Source organism: Sciurus vulgaris (genome assembly GCF_902686455.1).
Source record: "Sciurus vulgaris genome assembly, chromosome: 7".
Taxonomy (NCBI): Eukaryota; Metazoa; Chordata; class Mammalia; order Rodentia; family Sciuridae; genus Sciurus; species Sciurus vulgaris.
Window position 1 is genome coordinate 71,949,868 of NC_136467.1, and position 22,790 is coordinate 71,972,657.

A 22,790-nucleotide genomic window follows, 5' to 3' on the forward strand; every position below is an offset into this window, starting at 1 on the left:
ATCTTCACTAGCACAGAAAAAAAACGATCATAGTGGTAACAGAAAATTCAAGCCCTTTTTGATTTTTGAGGCTTAACTACAAAGAAAAATTATTATAATAGAAAAAAATTATCATGAAGACATTGTTACACAAAATTAAACCACTCCATTTATCTGAAATGTTAAATTATGCTAGAGAAGGTGTGGGAGGCCCATTTCCTTGACTGCTGAAGGTTAGATTATACTTGTGAAGAAAATACAAAATTTATAGGTGAAAAATTCATACAAATGAGAATAGACTTGACTTCAGAGTAATAGTGATTTATACAAGAGAGAAAAATGATAAAATATGTTATGTGGATGTTGTACATGGAGAATACTTGATTAACAAGGTGGGATGAAAAAAGGAAGAAGGTCTACAGATTAGCATTGGAAAGGGAAGTATAAGTTTTTAACACTTTGAGGCTGGGTATACATTTTAACTATATAATAGAATTAAAAGAAATTAAAGATTTTTAAAATGCATGTGAAAACCGAGAAGCTTTTTATTGTTTACACAGTTTATTTATTAGATGAAATTATAACATATAAATGAATGACCTTTAAAATACAGAATCCCAGAATATTTTAAAACATGTTGCCTTAAAGGAATGCAACCCAAAACAAATTATCTCTAATTATACGTGTAAATATAAAAATAGGAATAGATCCAAGAATAAGGAGTGTATCAGTTACCTTCCAAATTATTATAGTTGAATATTGCCTTATTTGCCCATGTACCGAAAGTCAGTTTTCATTCTTTTATTTTTTGGGCACTGGGGATCACACCCAGGGGCACTCTACCATTGAACTACATCCCCAGTCCTTTTTATATTTTATTTTGAGACATGTCTCACTCAAACTCCTAGGCTGACCATGTCTTTGTGATTCTCCTGCCTCAGATTCCCAAGTAACTAGAATCATAGGTGTGCACCATGGGGAAAAAAAAAAAAATCCCTCTGGAAGTTTTAATGTCATCTACTCTTTTACTTCATTGTGGTCATAACCCTAATTCTGATTCTGAGCTAATTTAAAGTATCTGTTTCTTCATGTGAGGAAACAGAGTGGTTTGGTGATATACAATGCATCAAACCCTCACGCTCTGAAGCGCTGTCTGTGAAAATGACCCATTCTGCTCTTCCACACAACAGGAGTGTCTTGTGGAATAAAGACACATCACATGAGCTTTCACTGAGGCATAAATACTGCCAGGAAAACTATGCAGTCCAGCTACAGAGATGTAGTGAGTAAACAAAATTCACTTTCCACTCGCCCTATTCTCCAGAAATACCACAGGTCCAAGAAGAAGCCTCTCTCTCTGCTCCCTCACATCTGTCTCATGAAGCATAAACCTATTCATCAAACAAAGGACTTTCCTTTCCACAGTGCTGTGAATGGTGCGAGGTTCTGCTTAAAATTGCCACCATTAGTCTAAAAATATTGCAGACGCTTGCCTCAACCTATGCTTCAGCCACGTTCCTTGCTATAGACCTTTCAGTCAGTTCCGCTTGATGCATGATATTAGTTTTAAGTTGGTCCCTTGACATAATCTTAACTACTGTCAGTGTGAAAATTTTCTCTACTTTTGGAAATACTTTTTTGAATCTCTGCCTTGCCAATGCTCTTACCCATTTCAAATGTCAACCAAATGCATTCTATTTTTCATCTCCTGTGTTTCTTAGATTCTTTTTCCTCCTGCTATTTCTGGTTTTCACTATAGAGCCACAGGACTTTAAACGTAAGATTTTTGGAGACATGGTTTTTGTGAAAAATGTTATTTGAATAAGTAAATTTTAAGACATAAAAAAATCAAATAAAAACAAAATACACTGTTGATCATTTCAACTCTCAGCTACTGTTTAAACCTAATGGGATTAATCAGAAATGTGAAATTCAAGAAAAATTCTATTCAAGGCATGAGTTGCAATTCACCTAGTTGAAATAACTGAAGTGAGAGAAACCTGCAAGGAAAAAACAATCAACAATTATATATGTCCTAGGAATTGAGATGTAACTGATCCTTTACTTGAGATGAGTCTTGTAGTGAACTGCAGGTCATGCTTTTGTGTATCTCTATACCTTGTAAACTGTGAGCTCAATCATTTAATAACTAACAGGCAGACACAGGCTTGGAATGTAAGTGCTCACAAATATGTAGACTTGATGTATCATATTAAAATGATCGTACCAAGAGAAACTTAAGATGTTATTTATAATTTTCTTCCTGATGAAAATTGTTTTGCTGGTTATATATGTAAAGCGTTCATCTCAAATGTATGAGGTGGTAACATGCATTTAACACAGGAAATGTTTAAATAAACTCTTAAGTTGAAACTGTAGTACAAAAATGCCTGCTTATAAGCAAGGAAATGGTTGAAGCCCAGTCCTACCTAGATTCCTTGACCTAATAACTTTAGGCTCTTTTCCCCAAATCTTTGTTTCCTCTTCTGTAAAAAAGAGGATTGCTTTATAGTCTTATTATATATTTTGCCACAATATTCTGTCTAGAGAGAAGTTCCCCTGGAAGGTTAACTTCTGTTGCGGAGACATGATATTGCTACTTGGATTTATTTTTCAAAATATTTTAGTATTTCTTAACATTCATGAGTTTTGCTAATTTCTACTCTGAAAAATGCATTTGATGCTTTGACAATCATAAGAGGTGTGGAAACATTCATTCATTTCAAATGGTATTACCTCAGAAAGGGATGAAAAATAAGTTCTGGCATGAAGAATGAGAATGAAGAATGAAGAAGAGAGAAAATTGCTAAGATAAGAAATGCCTTTCTAATTAAGTACATTAAATGCACTGTTTCTGGTATGCTAGACCCTCAAGCATGTATCTGACTTGATCCTTTCCAAAGTAAAAAATACAAACATATTTCAACCTAGAACAGGACTTTTTCTCTCTTAAAATTATGTCTATTTTTAAATGGAAGTTTAAAGACAAGATTGACATTAAAAACTGTTACAATTGATGAACAATGGTTACTCCTTGGTTGAAAGTTTACCTGTTGTCTCAATCATTACATAATGAACAAAAGACCAAATAATATAATCTTCTGATTCTAAACACGAAATGGTTTTAAAGTTAACCAGGTTTACTTGATTGTGTGACATTACTGATGAGACAGATTGAAGTCTCAAGTATCAGTATACATGGAAGATATATCTTTTAACTAAGTAGAGAAAATCACTGTTTTTATGTTAGTCAAGATTTCAGAAATAATATATGAAATATAAAAAAAAAGTGAGAAAGATAATTAGTGCTTTGGTTTCTGATATTTTCTAAAGAAAGAATGTTTTAGTCAGCTTCATATTGCTTTAACCAAAATGTCTGATAAGAACAATTTTAGAGGAGCAAAAATCTATTTGGGGATCATGATTTCAGAGGTCTAAGTCCATAGACATCCAACTGCACTGCTCTGGGCCCATGATGAGAGAGAACACGATGGTGGAAAAGTGTGGTGAACAGTGACTCAGGACTGGCCACCAGGAAGCAAAGAGAGACTACATTCAGCTCACCAGGGGCAAAATATATACCCAAAAGGCGTGTCCCTAGTGACTCACAGTCTACCTGCCTACAGTTATCACTCAGTTAATCCATTCAAGTGGATTAATGCACTAAGTTAAGGCTCTCATAACCTAATCATTTCATCTCTACACTTAATTGCATTGTCTCTCACATGAGCTTTTGGGGGACACCTCATCTCTAAAACATAACAACCACTATCAGAGAAAGTTATCTGGGGAATATATCACATGCATTGTATATTTGTTCATATTTATGGAAAAAATTGTAATGGGAAAATTGGGGGGTTTCATTAAATTCCAGGAAGCTCATTGTTTTCAAAGCATGATTTTCACTGAGTTACACTTATCCAAATGCAATGCACATTTATTTTAACAAACTATTTGTTAACTAGTGCATTTCTTCAAAATGCATGTTAATTAAGACAAACATTTCCAATGTAGAGATAGCACTGGCACTATTTTTTACATGTGTTTTCTATTTTAGGTGCAGTGATGGTAAATTTTGATATCAGTGAGCTTAAGGTTTTTAGGAAATTTTTAAGGCTACATGAAGATATCCAAGATACAATTTGTGTATCCAATGGTAGACAAATATGTCTGAGGCTTAGTCCTTCATGTGTTTTTATTTGATGAGTACTTTAAGATCCAAGTGTTTCTGAGGTGTTTAGTAAGTTCTGATATTTCCTATGTGTTAAAAGAGCTTAATGATAACTAATGAAATTTAATTATCTAAGGTAAGTTTTAAATAAATGGTAGTTCTTGGAATCACCATTAACTATTAATTGAAACAAACATACAAGCAATAAATGAGATTTGTTTCCAAATATTATTTAGTCTACATATTCACTGAGATGTCTGGTTCTTTGAGAGTTAAACAAACTGAAGTCAATCCCTATTCAAGGCAGTTTGGGGTCATCATCAAAATCTCCACATATTCTCCTAGGGAAAGGAAGACTTTAAGTTTTCATAGTCATATTTTGCTCAAAGTGCTATTTGCCCTTCCTTAAGATTTTCCAGATCTACTCACATTAGGGCTTTATCGGATTTGGGGGCAAAACAAATAACTTTACATCAGCTAATGCCCTGGTTTTAAGGTATTTTGCTACCCTACACTGCTATTTCTCTGGGTCACTTGTCTTCTCACAGGTTCCTTTCCTTTTGTTGATCTCCCAGGTATTTCAACACCCTCTTCTCGTCTTACTTTAGCTTAATATCCCCATGGACTCTGAGGCTAAGTTTGCTTATCTAAAATCTCACTAATCTGCCCTATCACCCTGCTTTGTTCTTGCATAATCACCTACAGAGTCATTAAAAGTGATTACCTATTCACTGATGAAAGATACTTTATTTAAGGACAGTAACAACTACTACAAAACTGTCAGGCTACTGTAATAATTAAATATTAAAACATCGCTGTAAATTATCTATTACTATTATTATTCCTGTTTCACAGATGAGATTAAGACTTATTTTCTGGCTTTCTATGTTTACAAGAGAAGGGAAGAAAAACAAAGGCTTGACTATTAACATTCTAATCTTGTATTATCCCATCTTTTTGGCACCCCACGGAGTTGTCTGTTTTTGATAATAAGTTACCAAATCTATAAGATATGGGATTCTTTGTAAACTAAATATATTTAGAGTCTGGAGATTACCCCATCATATCTTTTTCTCTGCCTGGCTTCTGTTTTCCATAATAGTTTATGTGTGAACACAAATACTGCAGAACCTGCAAGGGGAGTAGCATGTGGGATGTGCATCTTTCATTATTTTCCTTCTTCCCCAGCAAAATGCTATGTATTGCTAGCAGATCTGCATGAGGACTGAGAGGATAGGACCACAAAATGAGCAGAATGATTCCAAAATATTCTGACAGGTGTGCAAGTTTGGATACCTTCTCACTGAATGCAGACAGTACACCATCTTTTAACTGCATCTCTTTGGTTCTTCTCAGGAAAAGAAAAAGCACAGTAGATTTTTCAAACAGAGTGAATTTAATATAGACAAATATTATATATTGGGTGAAGAAAATGAGAATGTAATTAGATAATCTGAAGCAATTAGTCCATCAAGGTTAGTAGCAGTAGGTAGCTGGGAAGACAAATAGTTCAAAGGAGAGTAAGAGGAAGCAGAATGCCAGAATCTGGAAGCCAGGCCATGTAGCTGGACTTTCTCCTGGTATGTCCAACCAAATGGCAAGTATAGCTTCTTCTGCAGGCTGTGGATCAGATACATAATGGGAAAACTTTCCATCCTCCAATAACCTTCTGGTACTCCCATATCAGAACTGGTCAGAAGTCTACAAGCAAAGGAGCATAATTTTTTTTTTCCTAAAATACTTAGTGGAGCAGAGGTCAGGGAATAGACAAATAGGCAAATAAAAGGCATTCTTATCCACAGTCTTTGAATATCATCTCTAAGTTTGGTTAATGAATGGATCTACTAATAGAGACTTTACAGCTCTGATATATCAAAAATGAATTCTAGGAAACAATAGTTATCTATTTTATTATCAATATTAACAATAACAATTTTACTTTATTAATATAACTATTTGATAATTTATTTTTACCTTAAGTAAAATCATAAGGGCAAACTACAGAGCTATTCATGACCAGTATCTTGATTTTTTGTTTTAATATTTCCTCTTTCTTAAATCTTGTAAGCTATGGTCTCCTCTTTGAAGCCCTGGTTTCAGGACTCATTTTTCAAGATGTGTGGTGATTCATTTGGTTTGGGTTACAGTATATTTCCTTCCTCTGAGAAATTTTCTGATCCTATAAAAGTTTTTTAAAAAAATGTCCATGTGGGGTTCATGAATGTATCTGCTAAGGGAGAGGGTAATCTCTAATACCGAGGAGAGGCTGGAAAGAAAGAGCAAGGAGATGCCAAATGAGCTCTCAGTGCTTCTCTGAAAGATTGGCTGTGGCAGGTCCTATGTTCCAAGAACCAGTTGAAAAAAAGGATGCTAGCCAGTTTTCTGAAGGTCTCAAAGAAACTAAGGGTGAGGGAGGCTTCTGCTAATAAGCCGAAGCCCAATTACTCAACACAATAGTCCTGCACCTGGAAGTTTTTCTTTAATTTCAATGCCATCTCCTGACAGATCCAACATTCTGGCCTGAGAACCTAGGGATGCTGTCAAGTTACTTTCTTCTTTCTTCTCTTTTGCTTGGTTTGAGAAACTCTTTAACCAAAATATGTTATTCTTACTTAAGAGGCATTGGACTAGTGTTTAACAAAAAGTGTTAATGGAATACTGTTTGTATTGCCTATCCATGCATCTTAAAAGTTTTACCATTTGAGATGATTTTCAGGCTGAAAAGTACATTGAATGCTGTTTAACAAGCATTATTTTCCACAGGAAAGCAATTTTTAATTAATAAAATTGCTTAAAAGATATCCACAGAATATTTATAATTTTGTTGTATAATATTAAATTTGGAATTATTTATGCAAACATACCACTAAGCCCACAACTTTTAGAGTTCTGTTTGGGATAATTTTTGTCCCAAGCAATGTTAGGTGGAAAATATTTAGTAATATTTAACATGCCTAATTATTTTCAACTCTTTTCTGTTCCTGTGATGTTTAGCATAATAAATTTTCTCTTTACTTCTTTTAATTTTTTTCCTTAGGTTTATATTTAACTCATTTCCCAGTAAAAATAAATTCATTATCTTTGTACCTTCCTATTATTGGGGGGACAATAGGATATATTATAATTTTTACATTATGATTCTTTTTGTTATGCACTTATATTATGCTTTTCTACAAAGAGCTTAAGGTGCTTTATTAAATCTAGAGATAATTTTCATAACATTTCAAAGTATATTGAACATATTAAAAGCCTTTCATATGTTAAGAGGCTATCTATCCACCCATTCATACATATATATGTATAAATATTCAATTTCAATCATTTTTATACCAGTTATTCCAATAAGCTTTCCAAATTCCAAAAGTTTATGTCATAATATTTATTTCAATTACATAGATAAAGGAAATAGAAAGTACAAAGGAATTCAACATTGAAACAAATGTTAGAGATAAAACACATCTTCCAAACACAAACCTATACTCTTAGAAAAAAAATATAGACTATAATGAATAGCTTTCTCAATATTTTAGCAGATTTATTTCCTCTAAATAGATTTTGATCTCAATGTTCAGAGTATACTAAAGTAACTTAAGTTGTCTAACTTTGGCCCCAGTATTTTTAATAATGTATATTGTTAATTAAGAAATATTGAAAACCTCATAAAACAAATGAGTAGCTTACAAAACTATCAAAAAGGGAACACTTTGATGAATATCATTCATGTTCAGAAATCAAATTTTTTACCAAACTCTCCAGAAAGCCTTACATGCCCCCTCAGTCCACACCCTGTCTCCAGGGTATTAGTCCTGATCACTTTTTTAGTAGTTACCTACTTATTTTGTCATTCAGTTCTGTTTCTGCAGACACCAAAGTTTGGTTTCCCTGGGGTTTTTTTTTCCCTAATTTTTTTAACCTATAGGATTCTCCTTGAATTCTTCTCTTTTCTGAAACTGTTAAATAGCTTGGTTGATCTGCGCTATAGTTTCTCACGGGCTGGATTTTGCTAACTACATCCCTATAATACTTTCACATGTTTCTCCACATTTCCTGAAAATTGGTGGTTGAATCTAGTGTCTTAATGGCACCCTGGCTTAGCATTTTATTTTTTGTTATTTAGGTAAATCTACTTCACAGGGAAGGTGAGTTCTTCACTAGGAATCCTAGGAGCTATTTAATGATCAATTGTCTCTTTTGGTAAAGTAGGGAGCCTTTAATATTTAATGTCTAGATATTTTCATTCCTTAGGATTTGCAAAATGTTGATATTGCAATTCAATTATGTCATTCTTTTCTCATGTATTCATTGAAATATTTCTTTAAAGAGACACTTCCCTTCATTTACTCATTCATTACCCAATTCGATGGTTCTTATAAGAAAAGAAGGATAAATGTTTGATGCGTTCTTTTTATTTATATCCATTTACATTCTGAAGATGTGTTTTAGTTATAATTCTTGTATATTTTGGAACATAGTTTCTATAACTCATATTTAAATACCACAGCTGTGCCTTTCAAAACAGAAAAACAGTCCTATTCTAGTTTTGCTCACATATCCAAGTTATTCAAAATTTGCATTTGAAATATTACACCCTGAGATATATAATAACCAATATTGTGTAAATTCCACTTCTTTCAGAGCTCCACCTTTACTTGTATCAGATTGTGCCCACTTTAATCCATCTAAATTATGGTTATCTACTATGCTTTGTACCTTCCTTCATGCTACCAGTATTATAATTTTATTTTGTACTATTGTTACTCAATATATTATATCAGACCCTTTCAAAATTGTGTGTTTTCAGTAACTAAAGTTTTCTTTACCCTTAAAATTCTCAATTTCACTTATATCTCAAGTGGAGAAGGATCAATTTTGACTGACATTGTAGACCATACTAAACCCTCGATCAAGATGATTAGATCTTACTAATTCTGTCTTGTGTAGTAAATTTTTCTAATAGATCTCAGTCTTAGAGAAAAACAAGAATTGAGAGGTGTTTTGAGAGTCTTCAGGGTCCATGTGTAACTTCTCAGGGAAGAAGATCAAGTGGGAAAATGATTATGTTGTCCTACATTTAGGCTCAGAAATATCCATTTGGAGTACAAAAGCCTGAGGCTGGAAGGAGCATGTTGTAACAGCCCAAGTGAAGGAAAGTGTCATAGACGAAGAGAAACAGCAGGGTAAGGACCAGATGATGCAGCAACTTTATGTCAGTGTTACTGCTTTTTATGCTTAAGGCTATTGGTTTTAAGCAGAGAGATGTTCCCATTTCCATTTTGAGATCACTGCAAATAAAAAAGATTTAGAAGGATCAAGAATGGGTGTGGAGAAACTTGTTAAAGAAATAATGAAATAATCCTGTGAAACTCTGGTAAATTACACAAATGGATACAAAGAAGAGAAAATTAAATTAATATATGAAAAACACTTTTTATTGTTCCCTTTTACATTAGTAAAATTGAAAGCTAAATTTGCAGTGTAACTAGAAGTAGGTGTTTTTCATCTAAAATAGGAGGTCTTCATATTGACTTACTCAAGATAGCTCTCTGCTCTCTCCCGCCTTGCCTCTCCTTATATTCCTCTCATTCATCCTCATAGTTCTTGCTTCCAAGTTTTAGTGCAATTCTAATCTTGGAATTAACAAATGCATGTGTTCATAACATAATTTTTTTTTGTCTTTTTTGGTATATAAATAATATGTATTAGACAAATGGCATAGCAGGTTACTTTGGAATTTTTTTTCTATTAAAGGATATGACTAAATGTGAATACATTGTGATTTCTCTTTAGTTTATTCATGGGAATTAGCAGGGCAAACATTTTAAAGAGCTTATTCGGAACAAAAACAATCTATCTTATATGTTTAATTTTAATCTTATTAGAAGTACAAGCCTGTGCTAGATATTTATCTTTCCTAAGATTTATAACAGGATCATGCTACCAGTAAATGCTACATTTACTATCTTTTTCCATTAAGATATTCAAAGAGAATCTGTATGGAAATGATTATGGAGGTGATGGGACTTTGGGACTTGGAACTGCTTGGTAGTGGAACATGAATTTAGGATTGTTGGTGGCCATTTTGCAACCATACAGACACATCAAATGTGTCAAGAAAATCTCTGCCAAGATAAACTAAGTATTGATGATATTACATGAGAAACTGGTCTAGTCCATTTATTTCTGGATTTCTTGGTTATAGGAAGCAAAGCAAATTCTGTTTTGTTTAGGGCAGCATTCCCTTTGCAACTAATCTGACACATACTCTGAATTTCATTACCATGATAATTGTCAGATAATCATAAAAATGTATATTATTGTAGTAATCGGTAGTTTTTGTAACTGTGCCAAAAGACATGACAAGAACAATTTTAAGAAGGAAAAGTTTATTTGGGGGCTCACAGTTTCAGAGGTCTCAAATCATAGATGAATGGCTCCATTTCTTAGGACCTGAAGTGAGGCAGATCATCACTGCAGAAGCATGTGGTAGAGGAAAGCAGAGAGCACCAGGAAGCAGAGAGAGAGAGAGAGAGAGAGAGAGAGAGAGAGTGAGTTCCACTCACCCCAGACAAAATCGCACCCCAAATTACCCACTTTTTCCTGCCACACCCAACCTACCTATAGTTAGTCACTATCAGGGGATTAATGTACTAATTAAGTCAAAACTCTCATAATCCAATAATTTTACCTCTAAACTTTTTGCAAAAACCCACAAATGAGTTTTGGGGGAACACCTCACATCTAAACCATAACAATTGCATTCAGTAGAATACCTTCTTGGGTACATCATGTAGTAAAACAGTATAAAATGGGAAGATTCACACCCAAAGACATTACCATTCTATCATGATTTTTTATAAATTATAATTTAATTCATTTTGAAATTATAAAATCTTTTCAATTTAGTATGTCAATGTCATACATCTTTGACTCTTCAGTATTAGACAACAGATTTGATTATCAATATCTGTTGTGATTTAAATTATTTAGTGGAAAATCAATGACTTCTACTTATCTATTTAAGCTTCTATTTGATGGTGCATCATCTTGAGTGATTTCCACGTAAAACAAAGAACTAGCATAGATGTACATTCCTCCTCAATTCATTTTCTTATTTCTTTCATCTGTGTCATAAGCATAATGTTTCAAAGATTTGCTATATGTATTCTTTGAATCAGTTTTCCCGCTGTAATTATGCCTTCAGAACACTTTGCTGATTGATTGATTGAATTTTAAAAGGCACTTAAAAGGGTCACCAGGTGAGACTTCCACACTGGGGAGGCAGACCCAGAGACCCAGGCCCAGACCACCCCATCCCCAGCCCACAGTCTAGCACTCTTGCTGCGTTTGATCATCTGTCAACAAGTGGGGGTGCCTCTGCCCACTAGCAGTGATTGTACCACACCAGGAGGCCAACATCCCTAGAAGGGCAGCATCCCTTTTGGTCTGAGCAGTATTGTATACTATTATTGCAGATCTTTTATTAGTAGTAATATTATAATTATTCCTATTATACCTACTATTATTCCTACTTTTCTTTTATTAATATTTTCTTATCTTCTCTATTTTCTTCTTATCTATCTGTCTCCTTGGAGACTCTCCATTTTCACGTGGTAACAACCAATTTCTTTTAATTCCACTTTCACTAGTCCTGTGACATAGTACCTCTATAGACACATTTCTTACCTCGTTAACGTATTCTACACCCCTCCCCATTCTCTTTGTCCACTTTTAGAAATTGCAGTCCTTATTTCAAACCTATTGATTAAGGTGTAGGTAATAACTGAACTCATAATCTCTGTTTATTAAGACAATATGGTTAATATCTCAAAAAGGGACTATTTGAGTTAAGGATGCATATTGCTTGTATGGGGTGCTGCTAATAACGATCTCTCACTTCAAAGTGAGGTATTAGAAATGTGCAGGGACACTATAAGTCTATAAGAGGAAAATGCAATATCTCAAATTTGCACTCCTAGAGGGGAAGATACATAAATGACATTAGAAAACAAGGGAAGAAAGTGTCTCAAACAAACCTAAATGTTACATCAATAAAATCCAATGACAGCATACCCATAGCACAAGAAATAAAAGCTAGAATCAACCACTGGGATAGATTCAAACTAAAAAGCTTTCTCTCAGCAAAGGAAACTATCAGCAATGCGAAGAAAGAGCCTACAGAATGGGAGAATATCTTTGCCAATCATTCTTCAGATAGAGCACTAATCTCCAGAATCTATAAAGAACTCAAAAAACTTTACTCCAAGAATTCAAATAATCCAGTCGACAAATGGGCTAAGGAAATGAATAGACACTTCACAGAAGAAGATCTACAAGCAATTAACAAACATATGGAAAAGTTCAACATCTCTAGTAATAAGAGAAATGCAAATCAAAACCACCCTAAGATTTCATCTCACCCCAATTAGAATGGCGATTATCAAGAATACGAGCAACAACAGGTGTTGGCGAGGATGTGGGGAGAAAGGTACACTCATACATTGCTGGTGGGGCTGCAAATTAGTGCAGCCACTCTGGAAAGCAGTGTGGAGATTCCTTAGAAAACTTGGAATGGACCCGCCATTTGACCCAGCTATCCCACTCCTTGGCCGATACCCAAAGGACTTAAAATCAGCATACTACAGAAACACAGCCACATCAATGTTCATAGCTGCTCAGTTCACAATAGCCAGACTGTGGAACCAACCTAGATGCCCTTCAATTGATGAGTGGATAAAGAAACTGTGGTATATATATACAATGGAATATTACTCAGCCATAAAGAATGATAAAATTATGGCATTTGCAGGCAAATGGATGAAATTGGAGAATATCATGCTAAGTGAGATAAGCCAATCTCAAAAAGCCAAAGGACGAATGATATCGCTAATAAGTGGAGGATGACACATAATGGGGGGGAGGGAAGGGTTAGTGTTAGGGTTAGAGTTAGGGTTAGGGAGGGGTGCAAGTATGGAGGAAGGAAGTACTGTATAGAGGGTAAAGAGGGGTGGGAGGGGTGGGGGGAAGGGAAAAAATAACAGAATGAATCAAACAACATCATTACTCTATGTAAATTTATGATTACACAAATGGAATGCCTTTACGCCATGTACAAACAGAGAAACAACATGTATCCCATTTGTTTACAATTAAAAAAAATAAAATAAAATAAAAAGCTAAAAAAAAAAAAAATGGCAGCATAGCAGAAGAAATGTCAGAAAGGGAGTTCAGAATGTCCATAATTAAAATGATCAGAGAAGCAAACGATGAGATAAGAGAGCAAATATAGGCATTGAATGATCACACCAATAAACAGTTAAAAGAGCAAATGCAGGAAGCAAAGAATCATTTCAATAAAAAGATATTCTGAAAAAAAAAATTCTTGAAATGAAGGAAACAATAAGCCAAATTAAAAACTCCATAGAAAGCATAACCAACAGGCTAGAACACCTGGAAGATAGAACCCCAGAAATTGAAGACAAAATACAGAGAAGATGGTAAGAAAATCATGAACGGAACCTCCAAGAATTATGGGATATTATGAAAAGACCATATTTATTGGGATTGAGGAAGGCACAGAGAAACAAACCAAAGGAATGAACAATCTATTCAATGAAATAATATCAGAAAATTTCCTAAATCTGAAGAATGAAATGGAAAATCAAACAAAAGAAACTTACAGGGCACCAAATGTACAAAATTACAACAGACTCACACCAAAGCACATTATAATGAAAATCCCTGACATACAAACTAAAGATAGAATTTTAAAGACTAGGAGAGAAAAAAAAACAGATAACTTTCAGGGGGAAGCCAATACGGATATCAGCAGATTTCTCAACCCAGACCCTGAAAGCTAGAAGGGACTAGAACACCACTTTTCAAGTTCTGAAAGAAAATGGATGCCAACCAAAAACCTTATACCTGGCAAAACTTACCATCAGCTTTTACGCCAAAATAAAATACTTCCATGATAAACAAAAGCTAAAAGAATTTACAAATAGAAAGCCTGCACTACAGAACATTCTCAGCAAAATATTCCATGAGGAAGAATTGAAAAACAATGATGTAATTCAGCAAAGGGAGGAACTACCCTAAAGGAATTGCCAAATAAAGGAGAAACCAAGTCAAGTTAAAAACCAAATACAAGCCAGAATGACTGGGAATACAAATCATATCTCAATAATAACCATGAATGTTAATGGCCTGAACTCATTAATCAAAAGATGTACACTGGCAGATTGGAGTAAAAAGAAAGACCCAACAAAACACTGCCTTTAAGAGACTCATCTTATTGAAAAAGATATCCACACACTAAAGGTGAAAGGGTAGGGGAAAAAATACCACACACATGGACTCAGAACGAAAAGCAGACTTCAAACCAAAGTTAGTCAGAAGGGATAAAGAAGAACATTTCATATTGATTAAGAGAAGTATAAATCTGCAAGATGTAACAATCATAAATATTTATGCCAGCCAAAATGGTGCATCCATGTATGACAAACAAATCCTTCTCAATTCCAGGAACTAAATAGACCACAACACAATAATACTAGGTGACTTTAAGACAATTCTCTCACCACTGACAGATCTTCGAAACAAAAATTGAACAAAGAAAACATAGATCTCAATAACAAAATTGATAATTAGACTTAACAGACATATATAGAATATTCCATTCATCAATGAGTGAATACTTTTCTTCTTAGCATCACATGGATTCTTCTCTAAAATAGACCATATATTATGCCACAAAGCTACTATTAGCAAATACAAAAAGATAGAGATACTATCTTGTATTTTATCAGATCATAATGGAATGAAATTAGAAATCAATGACAAAATAAAAAACAGAAACTACTCCAACACCTAGAGACCACATAAAATGCTATTGAATGATGCATTTAAAATAGAAGACATCAGGAGGGAAATAAAAAAATTTTTTAGAGGTAAATGAGAACAAAGATACAACATATCAAAATCTCTGGGACACTATGAAAGTAGTACTTAGAGGAAAATTTATTTCATGGAACGCATTCAATAAAAGATGAAAAAGTCAACAAATAAATGACCTAACACTACAGCTCAAAGCCCTAGAAAAAGAATAACAGATCAACACCAAAAGTAGTAGAAGAAGGGAAATAATTAAAATCAGAGCTAAAATCAATGAAATTGAAACAAAAGAAACAATAGAAAAAATTGACAAAATAAAAAGTTGGTTCTTTGGGAAAATAAACAAAATTGACAAACCCTTAGCCACACTAAAAAAGAGAAGGAAAGAGAAAACTCAAATTACTAAAATTCGGGATGAAAAAGGATATATCAGAGACACTATTGAAAAACAAACATAATTAGGTTTCTAGAGACATATGATCCACCCAAACTGAATCAGGAGGAATACAAAATTTAAATAGATAAATTTCAAGCAATGAAATAGAAGAAGTCATCAAAAACCTACCAACAAAGAAAAGTCCGGGACCGGATGGAGTCTCAGTGGAGTTCTATAGGACCTTCAAAGAAGAGCTCATTCTAATACTCCTCAAAGTATTCCATGTAATAGAAGAGGAGGGGCCCTTCCAAATTCATTCTATGAAGCTAATATTACCCTGATAACAAAACCAGAAAAAGACACATCAAGGAAAGAAAATGTCAGACCAATATCCTTAGTGAACATAGATGCAAAAATTCTTAACAAAGTTTTAGCAAATCGCATACAAAAATATATTAAAAAGATAGTGCACCATGATTAGGTGGGGTTTATTTCAGGGATGCAAGATTGGTTCAACATCCAGAAATCAATAAATGTAACTCACCACACCAACAGACTTAAAGTTAAGAATAACATGATTATTTCAATAGATGCAGAAAAAGCATTTGATAAAATGCAGCACCCCTTCATACTCAAAACTCTAGAAAAAATAGGGATAGTAGGAACATTTATCAACATTGTAAAGGCTATCTATGCTAAGTACATGGCCAACTTCATTCTAAATGAAGAAAAACTGAAAGCATTTCCCCTAAAAACTGGAACAAGGCAGGGGTGCCCTCTTTCACTACATCTATTCAACATTGTTCTTGAAACTCTATTCTGAGCAATTAGATAAACCAAAGAAATTAAAGGGAAATGAATAGGAAAAGAAGAACTCAAACTATCCCTATATGTTGATAACCTGATTATATATTTAGAGGAGCTGAAAAATCCCACCAGACAACTTCTAGAACTCATAAATGAATTCAGTAAAGTAGAGGATATTAAACCCATGCTTGTAAACCTAATGCATTTTTATTCATGCATGATGAATCCTCTGAAAGAGAATTTAGGAAAACTACCCAATTCACAATAGTCTCAAAAAAATAAAATAAAATAAAACACTTGGAAATCAATTTAACAAAAGAGATGTGAGACCTCTACGGTGAGAATTACAGAACACTAAAGAAAGAAATTAAAGAAAACCTTAGAAGATGGAAAGATCTCCCACATTCTTGGATAGGCAGAATTAATATGGTCAAAATGCCCATACTATCAAAAGGGTTATGCAAATTCAATGCAATTCCAATAAAATCCCAATGACATACCTCATAGAAACAGAGCAAGCAATCATGAAATTCATTTGGAAGAATATGAGACCCAGAATAGCAAAGCAATTATTAGTAGGAAGAGTGAAGTAAGGGGTATCACAATACCAGAATTTCAACTATACTATACTACAGTGCAACAGTAATAAAAATGGCATGGTATTGGCACCAAAATAGATGGGCAGTACAATGGTACAGAATAGAGGACACAGAGACAAACCCATATAAATACAGTTTTCTCATACTGGAAAAAGATGCCGAAATCACACAATGGAGAAAAGATAGCCTCTTCAACAAATGGTTCTGGGAAAACTGGAAATCCATATAAAGCAAAGTGAAACTAAACCCCTATTTCTACCCTGTACAAAACTCAACTCAAAATGGATCAAGGACCTTGGAATCAGACCAGAGACAGATTCTGCACCTTATAGAAGAAAGCATAGGTCCAAAATCTTCATCATGTCAGCTTAGGACCAGACTTCTTTAACATGACTCCCAAAGCACAAGAAATAAAAGCAGAAATCAATAATTGGGATAGTTTCAAACGAAAAAGTTTTTTCTCAGCAAAGGAAACTATCAGCAATATGAAGAGATAGCCTACAGAGTGGGAGAAAATCTTTGCCAATCATACTTCAGATAGAGCACTAATCTCCAGAATCTATAAAAAATTCAAAAAACTTTACAACAAGAACACAAATAATCCAGTCAACAAATGGGCTAAGGAAATGAGGAGACACTTCACAGAAGATTTACAAACAATCAACTGATATATGAAAAAATGTTCAACATCTGTAGTAATAAGAGGAATGCAAATCTAAACTACCCTAAGATTCCATCTCACTCCAATTATAATTGCGATTATCAAGAATACAATCAAACAATAGGTGTTGGCAAGGATGTGGGGGAAAAGGTACACTCACACATTGCTGGTGGGGCTGAAAATTAGTGCAGTCACTATGTAAAGCAGTGTGGAGATTCCTTAGAAAACTTGGAATGGAACCACCATTTGACCCAGCTATCCCACTTCCTTGGCCTATACCAAAGGACTTAAAATCAGCATACTACAGTGATGCAGCTACATCAATGCTCATAGCTGCTCAATTCACAATAGCTAGATTGTGGAACCAACCTAGATGCCCTTCGACAGATGAATGGATAAAGACATTGTGGTATATATACACAGTGGAATATTACTCAGCCATAAAGAGGAATAAAATAATAGCACTTGCTGGTAAATGGATGCAGTTGGAGAATATCATGCTAAGTGAGATAAGCTAATCACAAAAAACCAAAGACCTAATGATCTCTCTGATAAGCAGATGATGATACATAATAGGAGGTGGGAGGGAGGCAAGAATGGAGGAAGGATGGATTGTATACAGGAAAAAGAGGGGTGGGAAGGGGTTGGGGGAAAGGAAAAATAACAGAATGAGACAAACATCATTACCCTATGTACATGTATGTTTGCACAAATGGTGTGACTCTACTTCATGTACAGAGAAACAAGAGTTGTACCACATTTGTGTACAATGATTCAAAATTAAAGAAAAAAAAAAAAAGAGTAATGAAGTTTATGAGCAAGGCCGTAAGCAAACTCAGGATTCCTGAGTGGCTGCAGAGGCTTTATAAATCATGACAGCTATTTATGAGATGATGGAAATTTTGTGTTTTTTTTTTATATTTTTTGAGAAAGAGAATATAGCTTTTTAATCTGACTTTCAAATAAATCCATGCAAAAAATTGAGTTAAGTAAAACAAAAAAAAAAATGGCACTTAAAAGTATGCAAATATTTTTCATCATAAGTATTACACTTCCACACACAGAGAAGGAACTGTAACCCTAAATTTGAATATCAATTCAAAGGAAACCCTTCAAAATATCAATTTTAAATTCATTCTCCTTTCAATTGTTCAGAATTATACCATATTTTGTTTTCTACTATTAAAGTCATAACTTTTTTGTCATTCTGTTTTTCTTAGCTTTAATTTGTCATTCTGTCTTCATTATTGTTGATGGAAAAGAAGTAAAAAGAGCTGGCCTTTTAATAAAATATTTTATTATAAAGACATTTACTATTCATGAAGGCTTCCAACTTCCTATTCTACTTTAAACAAGATTATTTTCTGGGACCATGTGCAGTTATCCTCTTTGGATAACTTTTCATTGTAATAATAGCACCCATACTGTGTCATATATTTCATGTCTTTTTCCCCTGGGATTATTTGTTCAATATACCATGGTGTAATGGTTAATCTAAATTGTCACCTGGATTGGATTAAGAGATGCCTAAGATTAAGAGACTTCTGGGTGTGTCAAGGAGGGTGTGTCTAGGAATTACTGGCATGTAGGACAGCTGAACTGAAGTGGAGAACCTACTTAACTATGGGCAGCATTGTCCAATAGGTTGGAGGCTTGGATGGAATAAAAGTTGGAAGAACAAGGAAACAGCAGTAGACAATTACTATTCTTCTTGATGGGGTTCTTGATTGCTGCTGCAATTGCTTAAGGATATCAGATGCCCACTCCCTCACTCTTCCAAAGCTCTGCCAGTAATTCTCCAGGGAGATTTGTAGTCTTTGGACCAGGACTGGGGTAGCATCATTGGCCCCTCTTGTTCTTTGTTTCAGAGTCGTGGACTGTGCAGCTACTGGTTGCTCTAGCTCTCCAGCCTGCAGAGAGCCATTGTGAAAGCATCCAGCTTCTGGTTGTGTAAGACAATCTATTAAATCCCCTTTTTCATAATTATATAAATGCATTATATATATACATAATTATATATATATATATATATATATATATATATATATCTCCTGTTGGTTCTATTCCTGTAAATTAACCTTATAACACTGACTAATAAATATGACATGTATTCAAGTCTGTTTTTATTGAAGACTTTTAGTTTTGGCACATATTGAGATTTATTTATTTTGTTCTCACTTTTCATTAATGAACGAGGTGGTCTAAAAAAATCAATCTTGAAAATAAATTTATCTCAGTTTTTTAATGCCTTGCTACAATATCTTTTCATATCTGGACTTTTTAATGCCCACTAGAAGTCCATGCTGCTCTATGTTTTAGGTGATCTATTTGACAAAGTATAATTGCTGGTTTTATTTTGCTGTGTTGGTCCCCTTTATACTTTATTCTTAGAATATTAAGATTTTTTTACCAAAAGTTCATGAGTAGACATGAACTTTTCATTCATTTATCCCATTCAGTAAGCATTGAACTTTTCATTCTGGTAATGAATAACCTTTTTTGTTTGGTTGCTTGTGTTTCATATTTGGTTTTGTTGTTGCCGCTGCTGTAACTTGGGGGCCTTTTTTTTCTTTTTTTTTTTTTTTAAACAAAGCCAATTAACTTTCCTGAAATTCTCAAGAAGTAGATTCTGGACATCTATTAGTTGCTTCTTATCTGAAACGTAACTTTCTCTCATTTTTTAAGCTTTAAAGTAATTATAATAAAATTTTCTTTTTCCTGGTTCTGAGAGAACTACATTTTCCTGATCTGAGAGATCTCTCCCAGATTACTTTATTTGGTTTGACAAAGTATCCATTTTACCTTTCAGATGTAAGAAACCTTGAACTGTCAAATTTTAAATTTTCATCTATATCATATCTGTACTGCTGTGTACTCCTTTTCCATAGAACAATTATTTATTGTGTGAATAAACTATTCTCTTGAAGTTTTCTTTTGGCTATAAAGAGAAATTTATCTTTTTTTTTTTTTCATCTCACATTAAATGATCATTTTCTTGTAGTTTCTCTCATTAGACAGATTTATCTTCATTTTTCTCTTCTGTGTAGGTTGTGTTTTCCCCATTTAATAGCCAACACTCTTTCTTTGTCATTTATAACTGAAAACAGGCCCAGGCTAGCTGGAGGAAAAAGGTTCTTCTGTAAGGTTTTCGGTTTATTTTCTAACAGTTTTCTTCTTGACAAAGAAAAGTTAAAAGTGGTTTCTTAGTCCTAAGGGGGTGTTGTCTGCACAATTTATTTTTAGAAAACGAAATAAGGGAGAGTGGAAGGCAAACAGGCAGGCTTGGACTTGTTCCTCCTCCAGCATCACAAATCAGAAGCAACATGGAATAGAAGACAAGTGCATCTGTTCTGTAATAAGTCTATCTGTTTCAAATTCTGGCTCTGTCGCTGATTAAGTTCCATGACATGGTGCTAGTTACTGGATTTCTTTGTTCCTCTTAATTCTTACATCCAAATAACGGATTTCAACACTGGGTTTTCTTGTACACTACATGTATGACATTTAGAACAATATCTAGTACATAGTAAGTACTCTGAGATTAAAAATGAAACAATAATTTTATTTTAGCATATATATATATGCACTAACCCAAAGTACTTCTTACCATAAATATATATATTTATTTATGGTAAGAAGTACTTTGGGTTATTTTGTGTTTATCTGTTGCAGAATTCTAAAACTACATGAATCCCTTACTGTCTCTCTTGAAGTCACACCCACTCCAAACCTTATTGGGAAGATTTTTGCGTGCCTCCAGAGTCCAGGTTTAGTTTTAGATGCCACTGTTGCTTTCCTTTGATAACAGTGGTGAAAAGTAGGGAGGAGAAGGACTGTATTCCCAACTGTCTTTTAGCAGTAATCATTAGGCCAAAACTACTTGTAGTAATCACACAGTCAATGTCTACTCCCTCTGAAGTTTGAGTTCAGAATCTGAATTCCCCTACTCTGAACTTTGAATATTTCCAAGGCATGGGCTAGAAGAATGGTTTTCACCTCTGTTGAAATCCTCCCCTGACTTTTATTTTAGGCTACACAATCAAAACAAATAGATCTACTTTCCTTATTCCAAATATTAGATGTTATATACAGCTTAGGGATCCTATTGTTCTCCATTCCATGAGTTCACTTGTCTCTCCAAAGTCTTGCTGTCATTTTGAATGTGAATTAACTCTTAATATTGTACCCCTGAAATTTTCAGGTTGGTTTCTGCATCAAATTCCTTAGTTCATGTTTCTCTGTCTGGATGTGCTTGTCTATATTTAATCTTTGTTCTCAGTTTCCTGAATGATTTAGTTTCCATTATTGTATTTTATAACAAATATTAGCTTTTGAATTTCCCAATTATGTTATTAAACAGAGTAAAGACTGTATTTTAATATCTATATATGTGACTATACATATTAATATCATTTAAAATGTCAACACAATTCTTTGTGTTATTTAAAATTTTTGAATGGAATTAACTTTCACCAGGGTGAACTGAACTTAATGCATGTTCCCATTTTGTTGTTATTAAATTTTAAAGGCATTTTTATGTGTAACACCTCACAGACATTAAGGATTTAGATTGGTTCCCTTTCTCTTAGAAATACAATCTGTCTATATTGAAAACAATGAATTCATTCATGGACCATATTAACAAGTCAATAATTTATGGCCCTTATTTACACATAAGATATTAAACATATGCAATGTAAACCTTTAACTATGAACAAAGAAATTCATATCTTAGGATAATGCCGACTTGAAAAATTAAACTAATGGAACATTCTCACTTTTAAGGTCAAGGTCATGATTTAAGTAAGGGAATAGATTTACTTGCAAATGGACAAGACCATTTACTCAGATGATCTAAAATACCTTTTCAGTCTCCTACTTTTCTGTGTGGTTTGTAAGTGAAAGTTTCAGTGTGGATGAGTTAGCAATGAGGAAAAATCAAGGCTCTGTGATATGACAGGGATCCTGAGTACTGTAAATAATGGCAGTGTTCCAGTTTTTGAAATTGTTTCATTTAAAAACTAAGCATTGGGTTTCCCCACAGTGTTATAAGATTCTCAGCCTTTTTGATTCAATTTAGAGGAAACATTTATGAAGTTTAAATGGTTCCTGGCAATTCTACATTCTGTAGCATTTTAAACAAGTGAATTTTATACCAAACTCCCACACAGAATGTAGGTGAATCTCAGAATATACAATCACGTCCAATTCATGAACTAGTCTTACATTTTTGTGGGTTCAATTGTGCTCTTTTAGCAAAAGTATAGTCAAAATTGATGAAGGTAAAATTTAAATTCTCAACTTCTT